Source organism: Etheostoma cragini, chromosome 4 (assembly GCF_013103735.1).
Source record: "Etheostoma cragini isolate CJK2018 chromosome 4, CSU_Ecrag_1.0, whole genome shotgun sequence".
Lineage (NCBI taxonomy): Eukaryota > Metazoa > Chordata > Actinopteri > Perciformes > Percidae > Etheostoma > Etheostoma cragini.
The window spans coordinates 25013312-25039407 of NC_048410.1; the positions used below are offsets into that span (position 1 = coordinate 25013312).

The 26096-nt window shown below is 41.0% G+C and overlaps 1 protein-coding gene and 1 long non-coding RNA gene across 3 annotated transcripts in view; both read left to right on the forward strand.

Annotated features, from left to right (window-relative positions):
• fhit (fragile histidine triad diadenosine triphosphatase) overlaps positions 1-26096 on the forward strand; it is a 369059-nt gene that overhangs the window by 162039 nt on the left and 180924 nt on the right. The gene's annotated exons all lie outside the window — the stretch shown is intronic.
• LOC117943198 lies at positions 4048-25387 on the forward strand. The gene is made up of 3 exons (XR_004656311.1): positions 4048-4057; positions 4305-4310; positions 25322-25387. It is a non-coding gene; the product is annotated as an uncharacterized LOC117943198 (long non-coding RNA).

Below are 26096 nucleotides of genomic sequence, written 5' to 3' on the forward strand. Positions count from 1 at the left end.
TTTAATCTGGCACTTTCATTTAACTTATTTAACAATGCCATCTTTTTTTCCATTGGTATTTGTTTTATTTTTTTCCTTGCTCATTTTCTGGTTGATATAACAATTGTTATCATGTCAAGCACTTTGTGACTTAAAAAGGTGTCTCTGTAAAAGGTGCTATATCAAATAAACTCTAGTCTTATTCTTATTCTTATTCTTATTATTATCATTATTATTATGTGTTAAGTGATGTGTTAGTCCTTTTGCAAAAAAGTCTTTGAGACCTAAGAAACATTAGAGACATTAGCAAGGGTTACATTTAATCAAAAAATGTGCCATTAAGACAGCAACAGCAGCCAAATAAGTGTTCTCAGGAAGCCATGCAGACCAACGGGAAACAGCAAGACATTAACACATCAACAATATCCACATTCATTGCATCTAGCCACGCAAGCAACAAAACAGAGCCCAGCAATAATGGTTGGAGCCATTTTCTTTTAACACGCAGACAATCAGAGAAGCAATAAGCAGTGAGACCAATACATACAATACAATAATAATGATGGAGATCTTGACAGAATATGAAAAGGCACAATTCCTGTTAATAAGATGGCGAATTAGTCAAAGTACAAGTGAATATTTCACACATAATCAGGCAATGCATAACCTTTCTGGTCCTAAGCCCTTTTCCTGTTTGTACTTTATTTAAATATCAAACCATTTATTATTCTTTTTTCTTCACTTTTTATATGTACATATTTACATACATACTGTACATGCATACACACTTACACACACACATATACACATACACACACACACACGCAAATACACACTTACAAACACACAGACACACACAGACACACACACATACACACCTATATACATACACACTTATACACACATATACACACACAAACACACACTTACACACACACACATATAAGCTTTTACACCGAGAAATACTTGCACATATACACACACTTATATACACATTTACACACACACACACATACACTTACCTACATACATTCACATGTTGTCCCAGCTAGCAGTTTAGGGTCATCTACTCAACAGCCAATGACACCACTTCACTGTCTGAAATAGACATCCTCCCCATTTTCAAGATTGACAGTATCTTCATTTTAGGTCAAATGGCCTTTTGAATGGCAGCTAGGAGCACTTCTATGATAGAATCAATCAACATTTTTAAACCACTAAGAAGGCTTGACACAACATGGCACTTTGCTCCAAGTATCACCAGGGGCCCTACACAAGAACTCAGCATTGAGAACATTGTTTGTGTACACAGAGTTTACTAAAAAGAGGTTTTAAACAACTCCCTTTAGCAGTGGGAAATGTCATTCTTATTTGAGGTCCCTTTTTCAACTACAAGGTCAAAATTGTTTTTCACTAACGATAAAACAATTTTACTCTCCTCTCTGTTATGTTGCATTCAGAGATGGTAGCGCCCGGAAACAACAACAACTGCTAAAGTAAGTCATTCAAGACCTTTCTTTTTATTAAACTCTGTGCAAACAAACACTGGGCTCGACGCTGAGTTCATGTGTAGAGCCCCTGGGGATTCTTCCAGCAAAAGGCCTTCTTGGTGTTAGTAAAAATGTTGATTTTGATGCTATCATAGAAGTGCCCCTAGCACTCCCATTCAAAAGGCCATTTGAGCAAAAAACTAAAATAAGGTAAATCTTAAAAGTGGGGCTTTCGTCCAAATTATGCTTTTAAACTATAGTTTGACTCTGGTACATTTACAAAAAGACCCTAGTTTGCATTTTATCGAGAGGTACGCTTTAACCCTCAAAAGCCACTGCAGGTTTCCAGTACCCGGCAGCAACGTTAACATTAGCAGTATTCTGAGAGACATTATAATTAGGAACTGTTTAAGGGGACACTTCAGCCAAAAGCAAATGAGCAGCAACTTGAGCCATTGTACTGACTGTTCATGTCCAGCATAGGTGTGTTTCTGTAAATATTACATCGAAACAGGATTGTATTGTAAAGTATTTTTATTTTGTTACTTTGTACACTAGACAGTGGCAGTAGGCAATAGCTCAGTCCGTTGGTAGTTTGCCGGTTCAAGTCCCCGTGCGGAAGTATGGAGTGTGTACTGGTAGCTGGAGAGATGCCACTTCACCTCCTGGCATCTGCCAATGTGCTCTTGAGCAAGGCCCCGACTACCCAGGGCGCTGGTCCAGCACTGGCAGCCCAGTCCCATCTCTCCATTAGTGCTTATATAGGACCTGAGCTTGTGTGTGTATTTCAGACCTGTGTGTAACAACAGAGTGTAAGTCATACAGCATACATTATAAATTATTATTACAGACTGTCAATAAAGGCAGGAACTCTTGTCCTGGCGGTGCACTAACTCCGTGCTTCATATAACAGTATCTGTCAATCAAGGTACAGAGAGGTCTGTGTTGGTGTGATCATGTTGGTTGCAAAATCACAAGAGGCCCAGTATCTCCCTGGGTTCCCGCCCCTAACTTGTCAAATGTCAGGCCAATTTGCGAGAGCAGAAATCGAGAGAGCAGAGCGGCTTCTGACCTGAACGTATATTCCCTCCAGTAATCACAACCCATTCTCAGCGTCTCTTAGCGTCAGATACCAACTGAAAAAATCAAAAATCAGCCTTTAGCGCATGGTTTGCCCAATTCCTTTCCTTCAAGGGCCAAAAATGAATCAGGGTTGAGGGCCGTGGGCCAAAACTAAACGTTTTGAATTGAAATGTTTTACATATCATGAATTTGAAGTTGAACACATATTTAGGAATAATAAAATACATATTCATAAATATAAATGCTGATTCTGGCACACAGTTTTAGCAGCCACAGTAAGACACTGTTTCACAAAGTCACCACGTGAATGAGTTTGTCCACTTTTCACAATTAATATGCTAATTCTAATTTTCTTGTTCTGTTGACGTCTGAAGCAAAGTACGTTGTTGAGAATCTAAATATAGTAGCAGGTCTCCTGCCTTGACTTTTTGTTTCTTTATACTCACTGTATCTTGAGAACTGATGCAAATGTTTCAATGATGATGGAGATTATATTCTTTAAGAACAGCCACTCTGTTTGTCGATTTCAGTAAAAATATACTCGTGTTTCAGATCTTTTTTTAAATTTCTCTTGTCATTGTGCTTTGTACTTAGCTATTAGCTTCTCTTCAGCCATCTTCTTCACTCTTGTCATCATAAACATCTGTGCAGCGCCACCACATTGCCCTATCTAAACCAATGTTAAACTGTGAACAGATAGTGAACTGCAGCCAGTCTTTGAGTTAATAGAACGTTAAGACAGAATGAAATTCTGACCAGCGCATGGGCCAAACAAAATTGTTCATGTCCCGTTCTTATGCCGCATATCAGTCAGTACATCCCGGCCCAGAGCGGAAAAAAGTGCGGGCCAAGAGTCCCGCCACTAAAGGAGACTTTCATGCTTGCAGCTGCCTGTACAGCTCTCGGTTGTTGAATTAGTGCATATCATATGTGTCGTAGTTTATAGTTTCACACGTATATGCAATCTTGAGCATGTTTTATCACGGTCGCAAAATCTGACAAATCTGACGCCATTTTAAGGGTTGCAAGTTAGGAGTCGTATCATGCTTCCCTGATTTTACCTTTCAATGAGATGCAGTGGTTGTGTTGGAGCTGTCTTATTCATTGGGTTAGGGTTTGGGATTCTTCTGCTCCCCAGATATTGTGTCAGACACGGAGGTTCCTTGTGTCGTCCCAAAGTTGTAGCATTTCCTGTAACACTGAATAGCCCTGTGAAGATAAATCATTTAACATTAGAACTTCTGCCAAGTCTTTACCCTCCTACGCTGTAATAGCATGTGTGACTCATCGTTATTTATGTAGCAAGCAATATTCTCTGCTTTTATTTTCTCATATCCATGTCAACCCTATTACAGTAAGTGCACACTTTGGGAAGTCTAATGAACTTTAATCTCACACACACAAACACACACACATACACACACACATATATAGTTTGGGTCATTGTAGGACATGGGTTCCTGAGCTTATTGTGTGGGAGTGAGCAGTTTGTGTTGTTGGAGTTGGTGCCATAACAACAGCAACAATGGAGCAAGACAGTAGGAGAATTCAATGAAACCTTCATGTATAGTCATAAAAGCACACATTTTACAATTATAGAAACAAAACTAAGAATGAAGAAAGAAAGAAAAAAAAGAGTTTTATGTACAAATTATTTTGCCATGCAGTTAAACAGCTCTCGTTCTGCTACTGAATCTATCCAATCCCTCATTTGTCAATTTCTTTATTTTTGCATATCTTTAAAATGGGTAGCAGCAAGTATTGTCTTTGAAGAAGTTTCTCCATGGCCAGTCATCATCAAGCTACTTGTTATGAAATTAAACTTGAGCCAATGATGACTTCTTACTTCTTGCTTTATCTTTATGGACAAAACTAGACATGTGAGGACGCCATCTTGAGCTTTGGGGAACACTAATGTACATGTTTCACCATTTTCCAACATTTTTATGAAAATAACTTTTAGCTGCAGATGTTAATTTATATTTGGGTCACTTTGATAGATGCGGTTTTCAGTAACGCCCCCATAGTACAGTTCAACACTGAGATTGCAGTCCTCACCAATAATATGCACACAATAAGGTAGTACAAGTAAGAAAATAAGTAAAGTATGTGCTGGTTCAACAGTTTGCTTCCCACAAGTTGGAGAGGAAATCATTTATTCACCCAGCATCCTTTGGCAACCTCTGTATGTGGACAAGCAAACCACATCTGCAGTGAAGGTCAGCGCGCACTTTACAGAGATAGGTCAAGAAGAGAAGTTACGCTCACTCCTAATACTTTGTGGTTCCCAAGTAATCTGTAGCTATGCGCTTTTGTCTGCATAGTGGGCAGTGTTGCTTCCATAAATAGAGGGAAGTTGAGCCCGCTCCTCTAACCTTTAGACCACCACTGCCCCCATTTTGCTGAAGTTCAAGCTTCAAAAGTGCTTTTGCCCGACAGACTGTCTGTGTAGTGTTAATTAAAACGACTACATCAGCGTGTGATTAGAGTTTTTATGGGTGAAGTCGAGGGTCATAACTTGGATCACCACAGGGCTCCAAACTTTCTTTTAATGTCCCTGCTGAAGTTTAACGACTTGCCACCTGTACTCCTGCCGGAGCTCTTTTTCTGCTCGTAAAGATCTTTTGCACTTCCATTCCTCAGACGCACAGACACTCATTAATGGTACAAGTCCATATAGGCTATTTTTTACGGCAGGGATCGCCCCTCTACCCAGCATTAGGCGCTTTGTAGGCTTGACACTATTAGTTGTCAGTTTCTCTTAAATGACTGCTGAAGATTAAGGAAAACAGGCTCCATCCTCCCTCATCCCCCATGGCTGCACCTGATTAGATGAACGCGTCACGTGGGTTGTCTCCAGTGTTTTTTAAAACGGACGTAAATGGCGGCTTATTTGGAAACTGTCTTCTATTTCCTGACAAAAGTTCACCGGATTGTGTTTCTGAAAACAATTTATGCAACAAAGGCCATGCAGCTGCTGAATATTCTTATATTTAGATCGGCAACAGGGTGCACATGTTCCACCAAAACAAGTTCCTTCCTGAGACTATTTAGCAGAGTCACCGTCGCTGCGTCTGGAGCTTAGCGCCGCCCAAGATGATTGTGATTGGTTTAACCCGCATGTTGTCCTTGGGTCAAATAGACCCGTTTTCCTATATCAATGTTCTTTTTAACTACCCAAAACAACATGATTGATTCCACACAATGCTCTTTGGCAAGTACAAGTCTCTACTTTATTCAATTTTATAGCATTTGGAAAAATAAATTGAAGTGGTTTTGAAATACTATTGAGTAAAAGTTGACATATTCCTTCTACGATTATCCATCAACATCCATTCCTTTAATTTTAGTTGAAATAATTCCTAATTTCTGCTTTTCTTATTTAAACATTAGGTATAATTTCCTAAAAATTAGGTTTACTGACCGTAAATTCCCAAAATAACTGTAAAACTAAAGTAAATAAGTTAGTGTTAAGCAGTGTAAAACGTCAAAAAAGTGACAAATATTAGGCAAAACCCTAAGAAAATGTTAAAAACATTCATAAAAAGCATCAACAAAAGTGTTGATTTTCAATTTTGATGAGAAGACAACACAAGGGTTAAAGAAAGGAAAACAAGCCAGAGTGTTTGTTGCTCCGACCCAGGAGTGGATGTGTGGAGGAGCCAGAGCTGACCTCACAGCGCTGTGAAGATCTGGCATCGGGAGACTATTGGTGAGGTGATTGGACTACTTGGCTCTCTGCTTTATTTGCTTCTGCTTGTTTTTATCCTCTTCATTTAGTACAGCTCTGTTCTGACGTTTTTGATTTAAGGTTGATTGCTGTGTAGTCCTTGCATTTAAATCAATCATTGTTTTCATTTCGAACTGTCTAATGGGCGTCCCACAGTCTTGGTGGCCTGTGAAGAACATGTACTAAAGGAACAGATTTATTGCAGATTTTTCTGGGTCATTTAATAATGAAAGCAGCACATGATGAGCGGGTTGTGTGGCTGACATGTTTGTTGTAATGCATGCCAGGCATGCTAGTCACTCTGCCTGTTTAATATCAGATATTTTCAGCCTGAAGCTGCACATTATACACACACACACACACACACACACACACACACACACACACACACACACATTTATTGTCATTGAACAAAGAAATGCAGTTTATTCTCTCATTATCTTGGCAGATGTTACAGCCTGCATCTTCACATAAAAAATCTGAACATTGCCCATCAACTTTTGACTTAGAAAGGTATCGAGAGAAAGTGCAAAATAAATAAGAAGCTACATTACATAATTAAAAAGCCCAGAGAAGGAAACATTAAACCGGAGGTAATATAGAATAAGACAGGTGTAAAAACACAAGCTAAAGGAGACAACATGCAGACATGGAGCCTGGGATTGATTCAGAACCTTTGAGTGAAGGACAACCTCTTGAGCCACCCAGGAATGAATGAATCCAACCACAGTGAATTTATTGGGATTGTTCTGTTAACAGCATCTTATTATTCTTTATTCTTTTGTCAATTTGAAATGAAAATAAATGAGAACAATGTTTATTGCCATGTATGTTTTCATATGTAAGGAATTTGCCTCTGTGTCTGGTGCATAATGCACATATTTTAGGAAATAAACACAAAAGCAAAGTAATACACATGTTTCTTAAAATGTATCAATGTTTTATTCATTGATTTCTTACAATCTAATCCTGGCTGTGTATAAAGCGGGTTTGAATTAACAAACTATTGTTGCATTGTTGCATAAAATAGTAATACTAATGCCACTAGTATGGCTACAAGCAGGTAAAGAAAAGGTTTTGATTAAATGCCATGGTAACTGTTTACTGTGGTACAGTGTTAAACAGATTCATCTCCCGCAAGTAGCAATTACATATGTTTTGTATCTCTTAGTTATTAATGTGAGCCTTTTCTTTGGCGGTAACTCAGCTCTGCTTGCAGACGTTTTATTGGCAACCCCATGGAGTGTTGCCTCTTATTATTAGAACATCTTTGGTTTTAGTCCCTGAAAGAGCACATGTTTAATGTTCGTGGGTTGGGACTCAGCTCCATCTTGTCTGTAACACTAATAGACAGCTAGGATTTTTCCCATTCCTTTACACCAGTGCGTCATGTAATGTAATGTAATAGGCGCCAATCGTTTCTGTCAGCTTTGTGTGGTACAGCTCTGTGCTGCCTTTGTGGCTATAGGACATCAGAGTATGATCTTATATGAACTCTGTACTGCAGCGTTATAAACTGGTCTTGTTATGCACTTTAAAGTCTTCATTAAACATTATAGTTTATTTTTAATCTGTTGAACATTGTTTATTTCAATGATGTGATTTTTTTATAACAATAACAACAACAATTGTAATCATCAAAAAATTTGATCACAAAAAAATCATAACAATATTAGCGCCTTATCATTAATATGCAGGCAGTGTGTACACTGTGGAGTCATATAATGGGGACAGTGAGGGACGTGGAAAATGGACAAGTCCCTCACTGGATGGATGGACATGGCCCAAAGAAGGTTGACAACCACAGCTCTACACCATACTCCAGATTTAGAAAACGTTGTCTGTCATGACAGAAAATAATCAAAGACGTGGCTTAACAAACTAACAAACTGACTGTTTGCATGTTTTCCAGCTGAGTGTGTCTTTATTTCTAACCAGTAATGTTACTCTAAAGCACAAACTCTAATGCAAAAACATGCTAGGACAGTGAACTCACAAATACTGTTTTTGTGTCTCTCTATACAAACAGCTGATGAAAATGTCTCCTATTACAGAGCCACGTGTTCCTCAGAATACATACCGTATGCTAATTCCTCAGTCTCAGGGCCGTGTTATACAAGCTAATCCCTCTTCATTATGAGAGCAGAGTAGTGGCAGTTTTCGCCTCTTTACTGCATCTGGAAAATGGCGAGTGTGGATTTCTGAGTCATCCTAGTCTATCAGTAATGCACAATAACTCTTTTACAAACCACTGTCAATGATTCATTTCTTTGTGTGTAAACTGGCAGTTGCCAGTTATTCAGGCACTTTTTTCAGAGTGTTAGAACAGTGCAACTTTTTTTGGACTGGAAGTCCATAATGAAGTAAGTTTTATATTGATTTTTCTACTTGTTTTTTTCTATTTATCTTTCTTCTCGATTTTGTCGTTTCCTTTCAAGTGGCAGAATAAAGAGGAGTCTTTGATATATACCCAGAAAAACATGAGCATCTGGGAGATGCTGGGACACAAAACACCATTTGAATTATTTGCCTTTGAAGCTCCATTCATGAGCACTTTTTGCGTATCAGCCGGCGTGACTGGAGCTGCGTCTCCAAACGTTGTTGTCGGGAGAACAAAGCCTCCGTGCTGTTAGCTCTCTACACAGTGTGTGTGTGTGGGATTGTGTCTATGCATGTGAGTACACGTGTCAACCTGTGCCAGTGTCTACCTGAGCCACCCACACACATGGGTTACATTGTTTGTTTGGACGGCAAACCAATGCCCCCCCCCCCCCCGTCTGCTGGTAGATAGTTTTGGCATTTAAATAACATAATGCCTCTGTTAAATTCTGCGAGTGGTGAGCTGCTACTGCATGTATCCCTGTGATAAGCTGATCATAAACCCTGGGATTTATGATACCAAGTTAAAGAGCAACATTTGTTCACTCGGCTATTATTTAACAGATAAATGGCGCAGGGGAGAGATGGAAAACGCTGGGAAAATAAGGACCTCTGAGAAAAAAAAAAAAAAAAAAATCCAGGTTTTGTTTGCTTTTAATAATTAAAAATAATAATCTGCCAATGGAACAAGTTAAAAATTCTTTAAATGAGATATGATGTTCAAAGACGATCGATCGATATTTCACAAAAACCTTATGAGACGTTAAAGTGTTGGTGCGTAACTTATTTGATATTAATGAACATCTGTTACATTAAAGCTGCTGCCAAATGAGTTGCTACAAAGCTAATTAAGATCCAGCTCCACACAACTCTCTCTGGATTTCTCAGTATGACTATGTTCAGGAGATGGGGGCGTCCGGCGACTTTGGCGCTCAGAAATCTTGAGTGAAGATAATGAACTCTTCTGAGTTCATCATGTTTTAATAATCCTCCGTGTCTTCCTTGGTTACCAGTAGCTGCGCGGAAGAGGGGTGGGGTGCTTCATAGAAGTCACAGAAGGCTTGTGTCATGTGGATGGAACAACAGTTTTGTTGTCAATACTTAGAATTTTAGTTTAGGTTTTGTGGTCGCGTCTGTTAGTTCTGGCATTAGTTTTTTGCCCGTTGTTTTCTGGACTCAGTTTTTTGGTTTGTATTTTGGTATGTCTTTTCTGAAATAAACCTACAACAGCTACAAGACTTTTGTCTGCTATCTCTGCATTACTGTCTTACACTCTCTTAAGTGCGTAATATTTTGACCCTGTAGGTCAGAAGGAACGTTAAACTGACATGCATCACAAGAACAGGACAGTTATGGTTTGGAGAAGATGGTGGGTGGGGTTAAAAAATGTATGTTTCAGTGGGAAGAATGGGTCATGAATCCCTGTTCTGTGTTGTTTGACCCATCCACCACTGCAAAGGATCTTTCAGCGTGGTGGTTGAGCTGCTGCTGCTCTGTCCAGTGCGTTCCATACAGATGCTAAAGCACTATTACTAATTCCTGTGGCTTGCTTAGCTTTAATTTGTGTCTTGCCTGGCAATAAATAATACAGTGATATAATCAGGCAGGCAGTACAAATATGTCTTAAAACATAAATAACAAGCGGGGCTATAACACAACCCTTACTCCGCTCTATTACAATACATTTATGTTTTAAAAAATACCCCAAACAGTGGAATTACAAGATGGAAATAGACAAGAATTGATATTTAAATTTGCTCTGCCCTTACGTCAACGGCACTGACTCAGTTGAAAGTTAGGCCGGTCCTTCCAGCTCTTAACGCTGGAAGAGCTCTTAATCCTGGATTGTTGTGTACTCGATGGCTAATGTAGAAAAAAGATAAGCAGACATACTATCTATGACTCAATGTAACTTTTGATACTTTGCGGTAAAAGTGGCTCTCCTATTGACTTTGTCCTGTCAGTGTGGCTCTTATGAAACAAATAGTGAAGACAACTACGCTAAAGGGGGATTTTTGCCTTGGTATCTGACGCTGAGAGACACTGACAAGGTGTCAGTATTTTACAAGTTGGAAATGAGAACCGGTTGTTTTTTATCTGGAATAAGACTCAGAACAAGATGCTTTCAAGACTCGTTCCCCTCACAAGATATTTAAGTTGCATTGTCTAAAAAACAAGTCCCTACATTTTGCTAAAATGCAATTTTACTGTTAGGTTATTGTGTCTTAAATTAAGTTCTATTATATATTTTGACTAGAATTAGATGAATATATTCTGGGTAAGATTTAGCCTTTTTTGCAGTGAATAAAGACTTTTCAAGGCTGGAGCTGCCAGATTGGTAGGCTTTGACAAGACAAAGAAGGAAAATGACTTCAAGCTTTTATTCAAAGTGTTGAGACATTTATATTTACTCTATTGAGCCCAGATATGATGGCAAGAAAAACCAAACTCAAACGATTTCTCATCAACAATAATCTCTCATTTGTCAGAAGACAGACAAATGTAATAGGGTTATAAATGGAAGCTGCTGCTGTCTCCACAGGCGATGTGAGAGGCTCTTCACTGGTGCTTGTGTCTGCTCACAAACCAGTCGGAGTTATGAGTTGAGGGGCTTTTGCCTCACCAACGTGCTCATATAATACTAGGCATTTCAAACAACTTGTTTAAAATTTGCCTTTGGAATTTTGATCCTTTAGTCCCTCTGAAGTTAAATGTATTTCTGCTACAGCATACAAAACAGGGTCCAAGCTAAAATGGGTTTTCTCAGGAGGGGCGGCTGGCGTCTCCCTTAGAGATAGGGTGAGAAGCTCAGTCATCCGAGAGGAGCTCGGAATAGAGCCGCTTCTCCTTCGCGTTGAAAGGAGCCAGTTGAGGTGGTTCAAGCATCTGGTAAGGATGTCTCCTGGGCGCCTCCCTAGGGAGGTTTTCCAGGAACGTCCAGCTGGGAGGAGGTCTCGGGGATGACCCAGGACTAGGTGGAGGGATTATATCTCCAACCTGGCCTGGGAGTGCCTCAGGATCCCCCAGTCGAAGCTTGTTAATTTGGTTTGGGAAAGGGAAGTTTGAGGTCCCCTGCTGGAGCTGCTCCCCTCGCAACCCTATACCGGATAAGCGAATGGAGATCGATGGATGGCATTCGAAACTGCTCTGTAGATCCTTATGCAAATGTCCTTAACTGTTCTTTGAAGCAGAAACAGTATCCATGAGCAGTGTCGGAAAGTAACTAGTTACGTCATTTAATTAGTCTGTTACCGTTACTGGGCAGAAATGTACAATTTAATTATGAAAATCTTCATGATTACATTGGGGATTACATCTGAATATGTTCTGCTAAACGCTACGCTACATGTTGAATAATAACTTTGTCGATATGCATGTCTTTCATGAGCACAATACTGTTACTTTTCCATATGTATTCACTCGGAGAACCAAGGTTATAACATAACTGTTTTCTGTCAGTAGTTTAGACTGTTTGGACCAAATGTGTTTGTACTTCAATTTGTCATTGTACAGTACATACTACAATAGACAGAAAGGTTATTTCTATATTATTTCACGGGGATTACAATCCAAAGCACAAATAAATTACCATCAAACACTCACCAGATGATTTTTGTGAAGATAGATACTATTTGCTCCTCCTCTGAGTTTTTATAAATTGCAGCACTAAACAAGGAAGAAGGCTAGTCTGCAAAACATTTTCTTAGTTTTAATATCATTAAAAGGAAAGTTAGGTTTTGCTGTCCGCTTCCCAACTAATTTCAACAGAGAAAGAGATTGGTTGGCGTGAAACAGCCCCAGAGTCTACGGCACGCTGCGGACGTGTCTATCGGCCGAGAGAGAGAGAGAGAGAGAGAGCGCATCCTCTCGAACGTTCTAATGCTCAGTTTTACATGCAGGGGATTTTTGATGCTAATTTTGAGGCAAATGCTCTGCCCTTTTGCACTGATCACTGATATCGCAAGACACTTTTTACCTCAATCAGAAATCTTGTCACGTTTCTCGTGGGATGAGATCTCTTCACACCTCTAGCAGTGCATTAATGTGCGGTCCTATGGAATCTGTGTTATAGGTTGTCCATTATTGTTATTACAGAAACTGTTGGGCTCTACATTATGCTGCCTTCAGTGTGTAACTGGCCCCCAGCCAAGCCTTCTTTGGAAAAAGTCACTTGCAACAACTTTTCGGGGGGAAACCCTGCAATGTGTTTTGCTTTGTCCTGACTTTAAGCTACGTTCCTGTTTACAGGGAACATGGCATGTGTATTTCCCTCAGCATCTCACCTCAGTCCTTGCAGAAGTCTGTCACATACTTAACATCTAATACAACCAAGGCTTTCTTTTCTTCACTTGACTACTTTATCTGTGTGCTGCTGGCCATAACATGCTCTGCCAGCGTGTTCCTCAGACCCTCCATCAGTGCACAGCAGGGAAAACATTCGTACATCTGTCATGGGTATTGGATCTCATGGATCGGCAATTTGACTTTAGCTTGATGATTTGTTGTCTTTTTCATTAGGCATTGTTAAAACAAGCAGGGCTGTGTGCAGAATGAAGGGAAATAAAGGAAAGACTGAGTCCTTGCTGGTGACTGTGGAAGGCCGCAATGTTAAATGACTGAAAGTCGTTAATAAGCAGTTTGCTGAAACAGCCAGTGTAATTGCTTTTTTCCATAACAACAGCAGCCAAAGAATAATGGCCAAGGCACAATTTCCCTCCTAATAAATTCATGTTTCTTTTTCAAAGGTCATTTACTTAGTTATAATGTTTCAGCGGAGGGAACTCTCTACATCGGTTTGTCAAATAGTGCTGACATTGTGGAGATGTCCCACAAACTGTACACTATGATTTGTACCAGATATTAAGCTTACACCAACTGTGTCTCCTACAAATTGCAGTCACATGCAAATTACAAACATGTTCTGTTGGGTTTTTCCTCCAAAACCAACATGGATCAGTATAGAATAGCAACATGAGCAGTGATGGTAGTTGCAGGATATTTCACTGAAAAATGTAACAGTCTAAAGTTTACTGTTATAGTGTTTGTAAACCTCAAAGGATGGAGCATGAACTTTGCATAAAACACACATTGATTGAATTTCTTAAATTAAACAAAACTAACAGGCTTTTAAAGGTGACATGAGGTCAGGCGTTTGGCACATAGAGCTGACTCAGGGATTCTGCTGTCTGTTTTTTTTCCTTTCTAATGGAAATGAGACTCTTTCAATCACTGAGCTGCACATGAAAGCCGTGGCGTGGAGAATGTTGCACGCTATCTTCTCAGCCACCTCTGATGTGGGAACTGCCTATTGCCAATAACGTCCCAAACAACTGCATGGTGGCCGTTTTAAACACGTAATAGTTCATTTTAAGGCTCAATTCAATTGTATTTATAGTATCAAATCATAACAAATGTTATCTCAAGATACTTTACAGATAGAGTAGGTTAGAGAAGAGAGCTTGTGACCGGGAGTTTTTCGGTTCAATCCCCAGACCAACAGATAAAATCTGTGTGGTGAAAAAGCAGTGCTTGTCCCTCCATCATTACCACCACTGATAATTAACAGGACGGCTTCTTTTCTTTATGACTTTGTGTTGTTGTCTTGCTGCAGAATTAATTAGGTGCCAATCATATGCCTCCCTGATGATATTACATGATGGATAAGTATCTGTCTGTATTTATCAGCATTGAGGACTCCATTGATCCTCACCAGACCTCCACCATGCTTCACTGTTGCCTGCAGACACTCATTATTGTAGCGCTCTCCAGCCCTTCGACCAACAAACTGCCTTCTGCTATAGCCAAATATTTCAAATTTTGACTCATCAGTCCAGAGCACCTGCTGCCATTTTTCTGTACCGCAGTTCCTGTTTTTTCGAGCATAGTTGAGTCGCTTGGCCTTGCATCCATGTCGGAGGTCTGGCATTTTGGCTAAAACTGTTCCATGAAGACCATTTCTGGCCAGACATCTCCACACAGTAGATGGGTGTACCTGGGTCCCACTGGTTTCTGCCAGTTCTGAGCTGATGTCCCTGCTGGACATTGTCCATTTAGAAGGGAACAAGCCTGTTGTGTTTTTCATTTGCTGCACTAAGTCTCCTTGGCCACACTGCGTCTGCAATCCCCAACGTTGACCCCCTTTTTGCAAGTGTATCTATAAGAATTGATGCTGGTTCAAAGGCAAAAGGTAGTACCACCAAATATTGATGTGATTTAGATTTTTCTTTTTCACTTTGCATTTTGTAAATTGATAAAAAATAAACAGTCATTTAAGTTTATGAAAAAATCTTAGTTTACAGCATTTTTTCACACCTGCCTAAGCCTTTTGCATAGTACTGTATGTACAGTATATATTTATATGTATGTATGTAGGTATATATGTATGTATATGCATGTATATACACTTGATACAGTATATAGAATGGACAGTATATCTATATTTGTACAGCATATGTGTCAAATTAGTTCACTATTTGTAATTATTGACACTTATTGGTTGACCTCTCTAAAAGTTTGTACATTTAACTTTTTTAACAGAGCGTTCCTTTTCCCACCATAGTACTGCTTTTCATTCGGTACTGATGATGTAAGCAGGAAAAACTGGATGCACACGTGCATCCAGTTTTTTAAATCCACATTGTCTACCAAATGTTCCTCATCCCTTACACTTAGCTCCTCTAGTGACCGATCTGCCACACCAATGGCCTTGTTCCTAGACCTGTATGTCTATGTTTACACCAGCATGTTATTACTGGCGCACAGCTGATTTCTAAATCGCCCTCAACAACACACCCAGATGTTGTGATGCACCAGCAGAGCTGGTGTCAGGTGAGCTGTACCCATCTGTTCTGCTGCCTGGCTTTTTGTTGGGCTGTGCAGCCATTAGCCGGGGTCAGCAGCTGGCGGAGCGCCGGCGTGTCGGCAGCTCCACATGTTCTCCGTGACCCCCGTGTCATCCGCTCGCCCCGGATGCATGTAGATGAGCCGGGGCGACACAGTGAGGGTAGGCGTCAGGGTCACTGTCATTAGCGGGCGGGTCAGAGCGCTGGAATGACCTTTCATGCTAAAAAGAGGCTGCTTCCTGTCAGCGGCGCCACAGGTCATCACATAGATCATCACCATCATGGGACTGGCTATTTACTTTGGCCAGACAATACCAGGACAGCGTGGAGCTCTGGGTAACACTAGAGGTCACACCTCCACTCTCACTCTAATTACACCATAATGAAACAAGAGCAGGATTAACCACAGGTGACCCGTACAGTACACCCTGGGGAAGAAAAGCTCCCCACTGGAAATGGAACTAGTATAAACACATGAACACTATCTTTATGAAACCTATTAACATGTTCCTTTTTGTGTTTAAAGGACTACACCTTTGTTTTGTAGTTGTTGATGCACCTCTAGTCACAAAACAGGTACTACGTACTTTACTGCCCACAGTTTACCAAAGGATTTCTAGGATTTTTCTGACTTTCCAGGCAGCCGCTGGTTTCCGTTCAGGGTCCGTAATTTCTGAATAATTTCCTAATAATAAGGCTTTACACAGGGTTTCTGCAGAGTCTTAAAAATTCAAAAAAATTGTCCAAATTTTAGGCCTCAACAAGTCTTAAATTTTCTGAAGAATTGTGTTATAGGTCTAAAGTACTTTTAAACAGGTATAAATGTTCTCATTTAAAAAGTCCCCTCAGCACTATACAATATTTTTTATATTGAGTGGTGTTCTTTCTTTGCTCCTCCAAATATAAATTGCGGTATTTCTACTACAAATGAGACCAACAAGCAATTTACTTTGCAGCCGATCGCGAGGCTGCGTGAGTCTTCTTCAGAACAGATTTTATTTTTCAGATATTAGGAAGTTTGGCCATGTTTCCAGACTCTGACGTTGAATTGAAGTCTTAAATTTGACTTGGTGAAACTGGCAGGAACCCTGTACACAGTATATGACATTCCGAACATAAATACATACATAAATACATAATGGTGCAATAGTTTCCTGAGCAAAGAGTGACCTCACACTCATTCTATGTGTTGTAATCCACGCTTCTCTTTGGTTCTTTGGTTTGGTAGCTGGTTCGGCTGAGCATCCACGTGAGTACAACTCTTTGAAACTGTTGCTGTTGTCATTACTGCTAGCGCTTTTAGCATTGCTAATAATTCCTTCTTGACCAACAGTGGCTGGACAGCGCTGCCACGAAAGCTAACGCACATCCTCTTGTCTTGCTTTTGCTGTTTTTGAATTTACTAACATCTGATTCTCCTGGATGTGTTTGTTAATGACTGGGATTAAGGCTGAAAGATGTCTGTTAAGTGTTAGAGTTCATTCATGACCTTAAGTAGTTTGATAAATTATTCTTTTCTCAAGGTCCACTCACTAGTTACCACAGACTCCACAATACAATTGAAACCTAAAAAATAAATAAATAATATACTTATAATTGGACTTCCAGTTAAAATAATTTAGTCCAAGGCAAATGGCAAATGGACCAGAGTCTGGTAGGACCGGGCTAATGGACCAGAGTCTGGTTGGACCAGGCTAATGGACCAGAGTCTGGTTGGACCAGGCTAATGGACCAGAGTCTGGAAGGACCGGGCTAATGGACCAGAGTCTGGTAAGACCAGGCTAATAAAACAGAGTCTGGTAGGACCAGGCTGATATACCAGAGTCTGGTAGGAGCAGGCTGATGGACCAGAGTCTGGTAAGACCAGGCTAATAAAACAGGGTCTGGTAGGACCAGGCTGATATACCAGAGTCTGGTAGGTACAGGCTGATCGACCAGAGTATGGTAGGACCAGGCTGATAGACCAGAGTATGGTAAGACCAGGCTAATAATGCAAAGCTCTTGAACTAAATGTGAGTAACAGCACTTCTCTCTGTGTATACTCTGGGGATCCTTTTCTTCTAGCCATTAATTGAATACAGAAGAAGTCAGACTGCCAACTATCCTTTAAAATACCTCCCAGTCTCTTATATGTCTGAAGTCTCTATCAAACATCACTTTCCCCCCAGGACAATTTAAAACACTGTGCCACAAGTCAGCATGTAGACCTCATTGTTGTTGTTTTTCTGATACACATTATTTTTCAGACATATATTGAGGGACTCACCAAAGAGGATATTTAAGGAGAATTAGAGCAGCTTGGTTGGTGTTTGCTTAGCAGCACTGAGGTGCTAGAAGGTAGATCATAACTCATTTGACTGTGTGTGGGTCATGATTGGTTGGGCTACTGACTGCTGAGCATGCACAGGCACGCTACATGTCACATTAGCCGTGTGTTGCTCACCCACCACCTGGATAAATACCACTGTTTGCAATGTGGGAAAAAATAAACTCATCACTTGGTTTTGATTGCTACCGGAAGCCTATATTTACGCTGATACATTTATCCCATTGACAACAAAATATGTACTGTATGTGCTTTTGTATATTTGTAGGCAGTTGTTTCAGATGTGCAGGTATTATGCACCATTTTGGCATCCAGTATCCAGGTAATATCATACATACATTGTTAATAACTATGGCTTTGAGATCTGGTGAACAAACTGTTATTGTATCTGATAGGAATGATGACAAAAACTCTGAACACAAGTGGCTGTACAAAACAAAGCATTCACTGTGTGTGTGTGTGTGTGTGTGTCTGTGCGCGTGTGAACATGTATGTTTCGTGTAGCCCTGTGTTGTATCAACAGAGCACAGGTGTTTCTCCAATTGTTTCCTCTCCCTCTCTCTCCTGACCTGCTCACAGCTACTAATTGGTATCTAGGAGACAGTGTGTGTCGCCCTCCATCCAACATGGTTCACTTCAGAACTGTAATAGATAAACAGGTCGCACACCTCTTCTCAACTACACCGTTTTTTTCCCAAAACTCTTTCAGCTTCATGGCCTCTATCACGGTGGCTCAGAACAAAACTATATTGTATGTCTAACAATCTGTGCAGCATGTGTGTACCTCTTTCTATAGAAGATAACAGCTACATAAACAGGGCAGTAATACAAAGGTATTTCTGGGATTAAAAAAGAACTGTTAATGACTGCTCTTATGTACACAAGCCCCAGCTATGGGTGCAGCCACACAGAGGGGGACAACTTATCCTTGTTCTTTTGAGAGACTCACACCTTGGATGGAGAACTGGTTCCAACTTGGAATTGTTTGGAAAAGTTGGTTTCAAATCCGATCATTGGTTCCAAATTTGACACGCGCAAGTTTTGGTTTTGGTAGAGACCACCGTCCTCTAAATTACCCCACTAATAATGGTACCAACCTTCCACAGTAGTACATATTGGTCCTGTCCTCATGGCATTGGAAAGTTTGTAAGTACACCAGGAGATAATTTAAATAACACTTGCCTGATGGCTTCTACTCTCTGCTACCGCTGTGTCAACGTCACTTCTGTGATTTGGGAAGAGCCTTTAAAATTCCTGGCAGAAAGGGATGCGTTAAACAAATTACATAAATGGTAATCTAATCTAATGGTAAAGTATTAAAAAAGTAATACTTTAGAGCAATAAGTGAGAGAAAAGCAGAAGAGATCAACAAAAATGCAGAGTTTGAGGTTAACATTGAACATAACGCTGAGTGGCTCAGTTAGAAAGGACACCCGTACTTATTCTCACCTCAATACGAGACGAGGATAGAAGGATATAAGACGAGGAGCTACAACTAATGGAGGAGAATTGCTGCAGAAGAGGCGGTGGAGATCAAGGAGGTCCCAGACACACCTAATTAATATGCAGTGGACTGGTGGTGTAGCTCTGGCCACGGCTACAGAGTTGGAGTGTTTGTGTTGTTGGGAGTCATACGTGTTTTGCCAAGGCCTGGAGAACTCTGAGGCATGCTGTCTCACAGCAATGGATGACCTTCCGGCACTAATAAACCCTGCTGTTTTACAGACATTTTTAACGTGCCCAAAATCAACTGGAACAAAAGACGTAATCCAGAGGGACCCGAAAGCCAATTATCTGCCAAGTAAGTAGGCCACTACTAATTTTCCTCAGTGCCTCAACACGTTATCAGCAAATTACTAGTAAACTTGCCTCTCCTATGTGCACGGCCGGTGGCCACCCTCGTGGAATAGCATTCCTTTTCAGCTGTACTCAATCGTTTTTTTGGGGTCCTTGGCTTTACTAGATTAATTGAAGTCGTCTGCATTGAAATGTCTGCTACAGACACGGCAGCGCTTCTTCCTTAACGTCTTGCCTGGCGTCGTGATTTCCATTTTGAGAACGCCAAGCCACTCCGGTCATTGTAGCAATACGGCGGATCATGGAAGGTCTCTAGATTGACCCTTTTAGCTTTTATACTGCAGCTGGGATAGATCACAACTGCGTGACATCTTGCCATCTTTCAACTCACGCCGCAGTAGGCTGAAGTAACTGTGTCAGAGTATCTCACAACAATCCTCCGCCCAGTCACGTGGACGCAGTTTTGTCCGTCAACAAAGAAAATTTTAAAAGTTTTGAATGCTTGTATTTTCACGTCAACACTTAAACGTTTTTCATATATCATACAGTTACAATAAAATTTCTATGGAGTGTTGCATTCACTAGCCTTTACACTTGTGAGTTTTGCAAAGGACTTTTACGGGTTTTTCCCAAATCACAACGATAGCAGCGACAGTACAAGCCATCAGGCAAGTGTTATTTAAATAAACTCCACGTGTACTTACAAACTTTCCAATGCCATGAGTACAAACCCTATTTGTACCACTGTAGTTTGCTACTATTCCGGGCTTTATTAGTGAGGTAATTTACAATAATTTATTGTATTGTTTAGGTAGAACAACATGTTGTAAAATCCTTGTGGCAATGTCTGAAGTTCTACTCTGGACTCCGTAACATTTCTTTGTGGAAAATATGCCTTGCATACCTTGTTTCAAGCCGTACTAGCGTGATATAGAAAGCCTGCAGGAAGACTCAGCTTGATTTGTGCCAGTTCTCATTAATATTCAACCAGCTAAGCTGCTTGACTCTGATTGGCTAACAGCTAGACAATGAGAGACTGGCTATCAGCATCCTTTACCCAACGCAAACTAGGCAAGCTTGTGAATAGTAAGGAGCTCAGGCAACATGACGTCTGACTGACCAGCTGTTGTGATTGGCCTGATTTCTCCTCTCATTTCTTTTCAGTGGGTAGAGCTGACAGAGGAGGTAACAGTTCATTTTCACACCCACAACATAACGCAAACACATATTGACCATACAGATTTAAAAAGAAAAATGCAAGTAAAAACGATTTTGTGTTGCAGAGTTGTTGTTTTTTCCAGATACATTAAGTTTATATCCTCCTACAGGAGAAGCTTAGACACAGAGTTCATAATGTAAATGCTCTAACATTGTCGCAACCAATGGAACAGGCCAAACATTAAACTTGCAGCTAGATGCTCTGACTTGTTCTATGCATGCTCAGTGTGTCACACAGTAGTGATCTGGGACAGCCCAAGGCTATATCTCTACCCACTTTGATACAGTAACAATGGTACCAGGGGTGAGAAGTTAACCAACTAAACCTAGCTGTAGTGTCAGTTAAAATGTAAGATCGAGATCCACTCTAAATGCTCAGGCCCTGTAGCCACTGCAGCCTCCACTGCTCCACAGGAACAAAGCCTGGAAAGCTGAAAAGTTGGGGCAGAAGAAGAGCATAATCACACATATTTATCACTGCTTACTACAGACTGTAAAAATAGTGGACGAAGCAGCAATGATGTCCCCCATTAATTTATGGTCTGCTGTTTTGAAGCCTTAAGTTTGACAATTTGGCCTTTGCCCTCTTGGTCACCTGAAATCGAAAATTTAACCCCAATACCATGTTCAGGCCTATTTTAATGTGCACAGTGGTAGCATGGTTAGCATTGCTAAGCCTCTGTCCTGATTGACAGGTCTTGAAGCATCCCCTGCTTTGTCGACCATTTCAAATAAATGCGACCATACTTTTTAAAAAAGAACATCATGCTGTGTTTAATTTTGAATTAACGATTGAGACCTTAAACTCATTATGAAAATGTTTATTGAGATAATAAATTATGTGACTTCTATAGTACCTAGTCAATATCAACAATGTTCCACTTCCGGGATTGTTGATCTGGTTCCGCCGGATCTTCCTCTTTTTAGGCGGGATGTCCCTCTCCTTCTTTTTTTTTCGTGTTGAAGTTCTAACCGCCAGTGGACTTCTGAGGACTATGGTTACCTGCGCCTCAGATCTCTGCAGGGTAAACCCAGAAAGACAAAGAGAAAGGCTACTTAGACTATCTGTTCCATCTGAGTTACACCAAAACAAGTTCCTTCCTGAGGCTATTTTGCAGTTGTTGCTCCATCCAGCGCTTAGTGACCTGTCCAAGATTTTGATTGGTTTCATCCATCTTTGTACGCTTATCTGGCCGCGGGGGCCGCAGCTCCAGCAGGGGACCTCAAACTTCCCTTCCCCAAACCACACCAACCAGCTCCGACTGGCGGATCCCGAGGCGTTCCCAGGCCAGGTTGGAGATATTATCCCTCCACCTAGATTTGGGTCTTCCCTGGGGCCTCCTCCCAGCTGGAATTGCCTGGAACACCTGCCTAGGGAGGACCCCAGGAGGCATCCTTACCAGATGCCCGAACTTCAACTGGTTCCTGTCGACGTGAAGGAGCAGCGGCTCTACTCCAAGCTCCTCACGGATGACTGAGCTTCTCATCCTATCTCTAAGGGAGACGCCCGCCCCCTCCTGAGGAAACCCATTTCGGCCATTTTCACCCTGATAATTGATTGGTTTATAGACCAATAAACCAGAGCCCTTTTTTCTGCCATCCCAGAATTATGCTGACTAGCCGGAACAGCGCTGGAGAGAAAGCTCTGGCAATGCCAGACTAATAGAAAGAGACTTCTTTTTGGAGCAGGTGGAGTCATAAGTTAGAATGGAGCTTCACCATTTGACAGTTAAATGCTTTGTCCATTACTTTAACAGAATTATTCCTTGTGATTTTGGCAACTTTTTGCCATTTCTTCATCAACATTTGCTATTCAGGATTTGTTTACAGTCCTACCTTTGCCTCATTCCTAATTTTTAACCAGTTGTGAAACAGCTGCGGATCAGCTCCAGAACGGCGGCGGAGTCATTAGGTTTTACTTAAAGTTAATGTGTGTATTTCTACGGATGTCCAATTCTCTATGAGCCCTCATCTGGCTTGACTGAAAAGGCTGCTGCTTGGAGAAAGGAATCACTCGTTATGAAATCGTTTTTTCTTTTATTAAAAGTTAGGAATTCAGATTTGTTTATCATTACCGTAGCAACGCTAACTTCCGCTGGAATTGTTGGATAGGGACCATCAGTAGCCTGTTGCAAGAGTTCAATTTTTTGAACACATCCAGATGACCAACTGATAAGATGTTTTGCGCACTGAACTAGTTTGGACCTAGTTTAGACCCATTCACATGCGGTCTGCGAAACTCCGTAGGAAAGGAATGACTTTGGTCGTTTAAAAGCCGTATCGGAGCTGATTTTAATTGCCAGTGTGAAGGCGGTTTTAGTCTTATTTGCTGTCCCTTTATGTCACATCAGAAATTTGCACATTTGTGAACACATCTTTTCTCCATATGCATGCCGCATGTTCTGTCATGTCTTCGTTGGAATGATTAGATTCTAATATCTGCCACATCTTAAAGGAATCTTCTCACCGACAGCATATCTAAAGATCTCTGTAGGCTCTGAGTTTGCCTTTGTCTCCTCTGCCATCCGTCCGTTTTTTGTTTACTTTGCTGTGTATGGCAGAATATTAAAGTTTTGTCCGTGGAGTACAAATATTCTTGGCATCATTAGTGAGGGAACAACTTTATTTACTGACAGTGGAGGCAAGCAGAAATGTAACACTCTTCCTTCTATGAGGATGACGGCTCTACTTCTGTTGTGATAAACATCCCCCTTTTTTCCCATCAAACTTCTCCCAGCTACTGCAAATCTCGTCATAACGTGGCCCCAGGGCCCCACGTCAGATCAATTCCAGTTCCCAGCCTGGCCATTTCTCTTCTCTGTTCTCGTGTGTGTGCGTCTGTGTTTGCGTGTGTGTGTCTTCACCTGTATCTCTCTGTTTCTGCTCACTGGTAGCAGTCTGAGTAAGATGATGTGTAGTCATACCCAATAAAGCTGATTTCTTTCTACTGCCTTTCCCACTCGAGCTCCAGCACTGAGTAAATCTCAATGCTGCAGTTGTTCATTTCAAAATGAGCATGCAGTGCCTCTAAGTGTGTGTGTGTGTGTGTGTGTGTGTGTGTGTGTGTGTGTGTGTGTGTGTGTGTGTGTGTGTTTGTGTGTGTGTGTGTGTGTCTGTGTGTGTGTGTGTGTGTTAGTGGAATTGGCATTAAGCGGTATTGATTAGAGGTAATTAGGACATCTACAAGGGCCACTGCAAACCCACACAAACACTGACATATTTGCATTATGCAAACATGTATTTGTGCACAGACACACAAACACACACACATACACACACAGAGACACAGAAATGTCACAGCTCAGCAGGAAGATGAATAAGAGAGTAATTGACGGAGACAATACAAATAATTTGTGGCTGTAGAAGAACATCAAGATTGATGACTGCTGGGGGTTCCCTTGTAAAACGGCTCCTGTTTTTTGGAAGTGAGTCTCTTGGAAACGAGAAGGTGGCGGGGTTGAATGTCGGCGAGTCAAATATAGCAATGATGGCGAGTAGAGCATTTGCAAAGATGACAGTAGATGGAAAGGAAGCCCGGGGAATTGTGAAGAAAGGGGGAAAGGCGCCTATAGAGGGCAGGCTGTCCGCTCTCTCCCCTCCTTGTCTCGCGTTGATTAACCCTGTCATACATTATGCATCCTGCACTGGAAGTGAAAATGATTTTTGGAATGAGGAGATGTGTAAGATCACAGGAACTACAGGAACATCCATTCTCAAGTAATCCTTGTTACCCCTGAAATTGTATAGAATTTTTTGACATGTCGGCTTCCCGCGTTGAAATGCATGCATTACGTGTCTCGATGAATAATATCACACTTCCATTCTTATATTTTAATATCGTTTCTGTTATCATGGGATTGGGAATAGTTCCTATTGGGCTTTCAGTGATGTAGGTTTTTATAAAACGTTGTGTGGATAAAGCCGAGCTATGAAAAGATTTTTTTTTTCTTGAACTGGAATGCTGTTTCGAGAAGAAGAAGTTGTTTGAGAAGTTTACTACTTCCATGTTGTAAGACGTAATTTCTTAACTCTACTGCATTCATGGCTGAAGTTCCTTTTTCTCTGCAGGCTATGATTAAAAAATGACACTGTGTAGTTTCATGTTTATTAAATTATTCTTTTTTTTTTAGCAAAAAGGATAGACTGATGTATGAAAGAGTTGTTGAGCCTGATGTTCATATGGATTGTTTGAAAGGAGTGTGCAACAGGTTGACCGATAATCTTTATGCAAACTTTAAGTTGGTTGTATAATTTAGTTTTAAGCTTAGAAGATAGGCTGCTGTAGCCTGGCTCCCCCCTCCCATGTACTTCAGCTTAATTACCATTTTTATTCGGTACACCGTCTGGGTTTGCGGTTTATTCTTGGGTTTTCTCTGGCTAATCTTTACCGGTACAATCAGCAAACGGAGGGCGTGTATGAGAACGATGATGTTGAGGTTGTGTGTTATTTTTAGTTGTAGTTCCGTAATGGCGGTAGAGAAAGATGCAAGCGAAGCCAATCGGTCCGTTGTGGCAACGCTGCTGAATATCCAGAAGTTAAAGCCCAAGCAACAACCATCTTTGCTGAGTTTTGTTGGTGGCCATGACCACGGGGCTCGGGAAAAGTTTTTTTTCCAGCTCCCTCCATTAGTGGTGAAGGAGTTGTCTAAGGCTAACGCCAGCAATGCTAAGCCAACGTCACAACCAAATGTTAGCAGTTGGTTATGGCAGATCCAGAGTGGTTCTGGGCTGAGCCAAAAGTTTTAAACTTCAACAGATTACCTACCTTCAAGAAAGTTAATACATGTCAAAGGAGAGATGTCAGACTCTCCAAATGAAATGGACCAGAGTCTGTTAGGACCAGGCTAATGTACCAGAGTCTGTTAGGACCAGGCTAATGTACCAAAGTCTGTTAGGACCAGGCTAATGGACCAGAGTCTGTTAGGACCAGGCTAATGGACCAGAGTCTGGTAGGACCGGGCTAATGTACCAGAGTCTGTTAGGACCAGGCTAATGGACCAGAGTCTGGTAGGACCGGGTAATGGACCAGAGTCTGGTAGGACCAGGCTAATGTACCAGAGTTTGGTATTACCAGTCTAATGGATCAGAGTCTGGTAGGACCAGGCTAACAGACCAGAGTTTGGTAGGACCAGGCTAACAGACCAGAGTTTGGTAGGACCAGGATAAGGCTGCTGAGCCAGGCTGTGCTGCACACTCTGATTCATTGAGTTATAAAACAGAGAAATAATCTGTCCTCTGATTCAAAAGGAGAA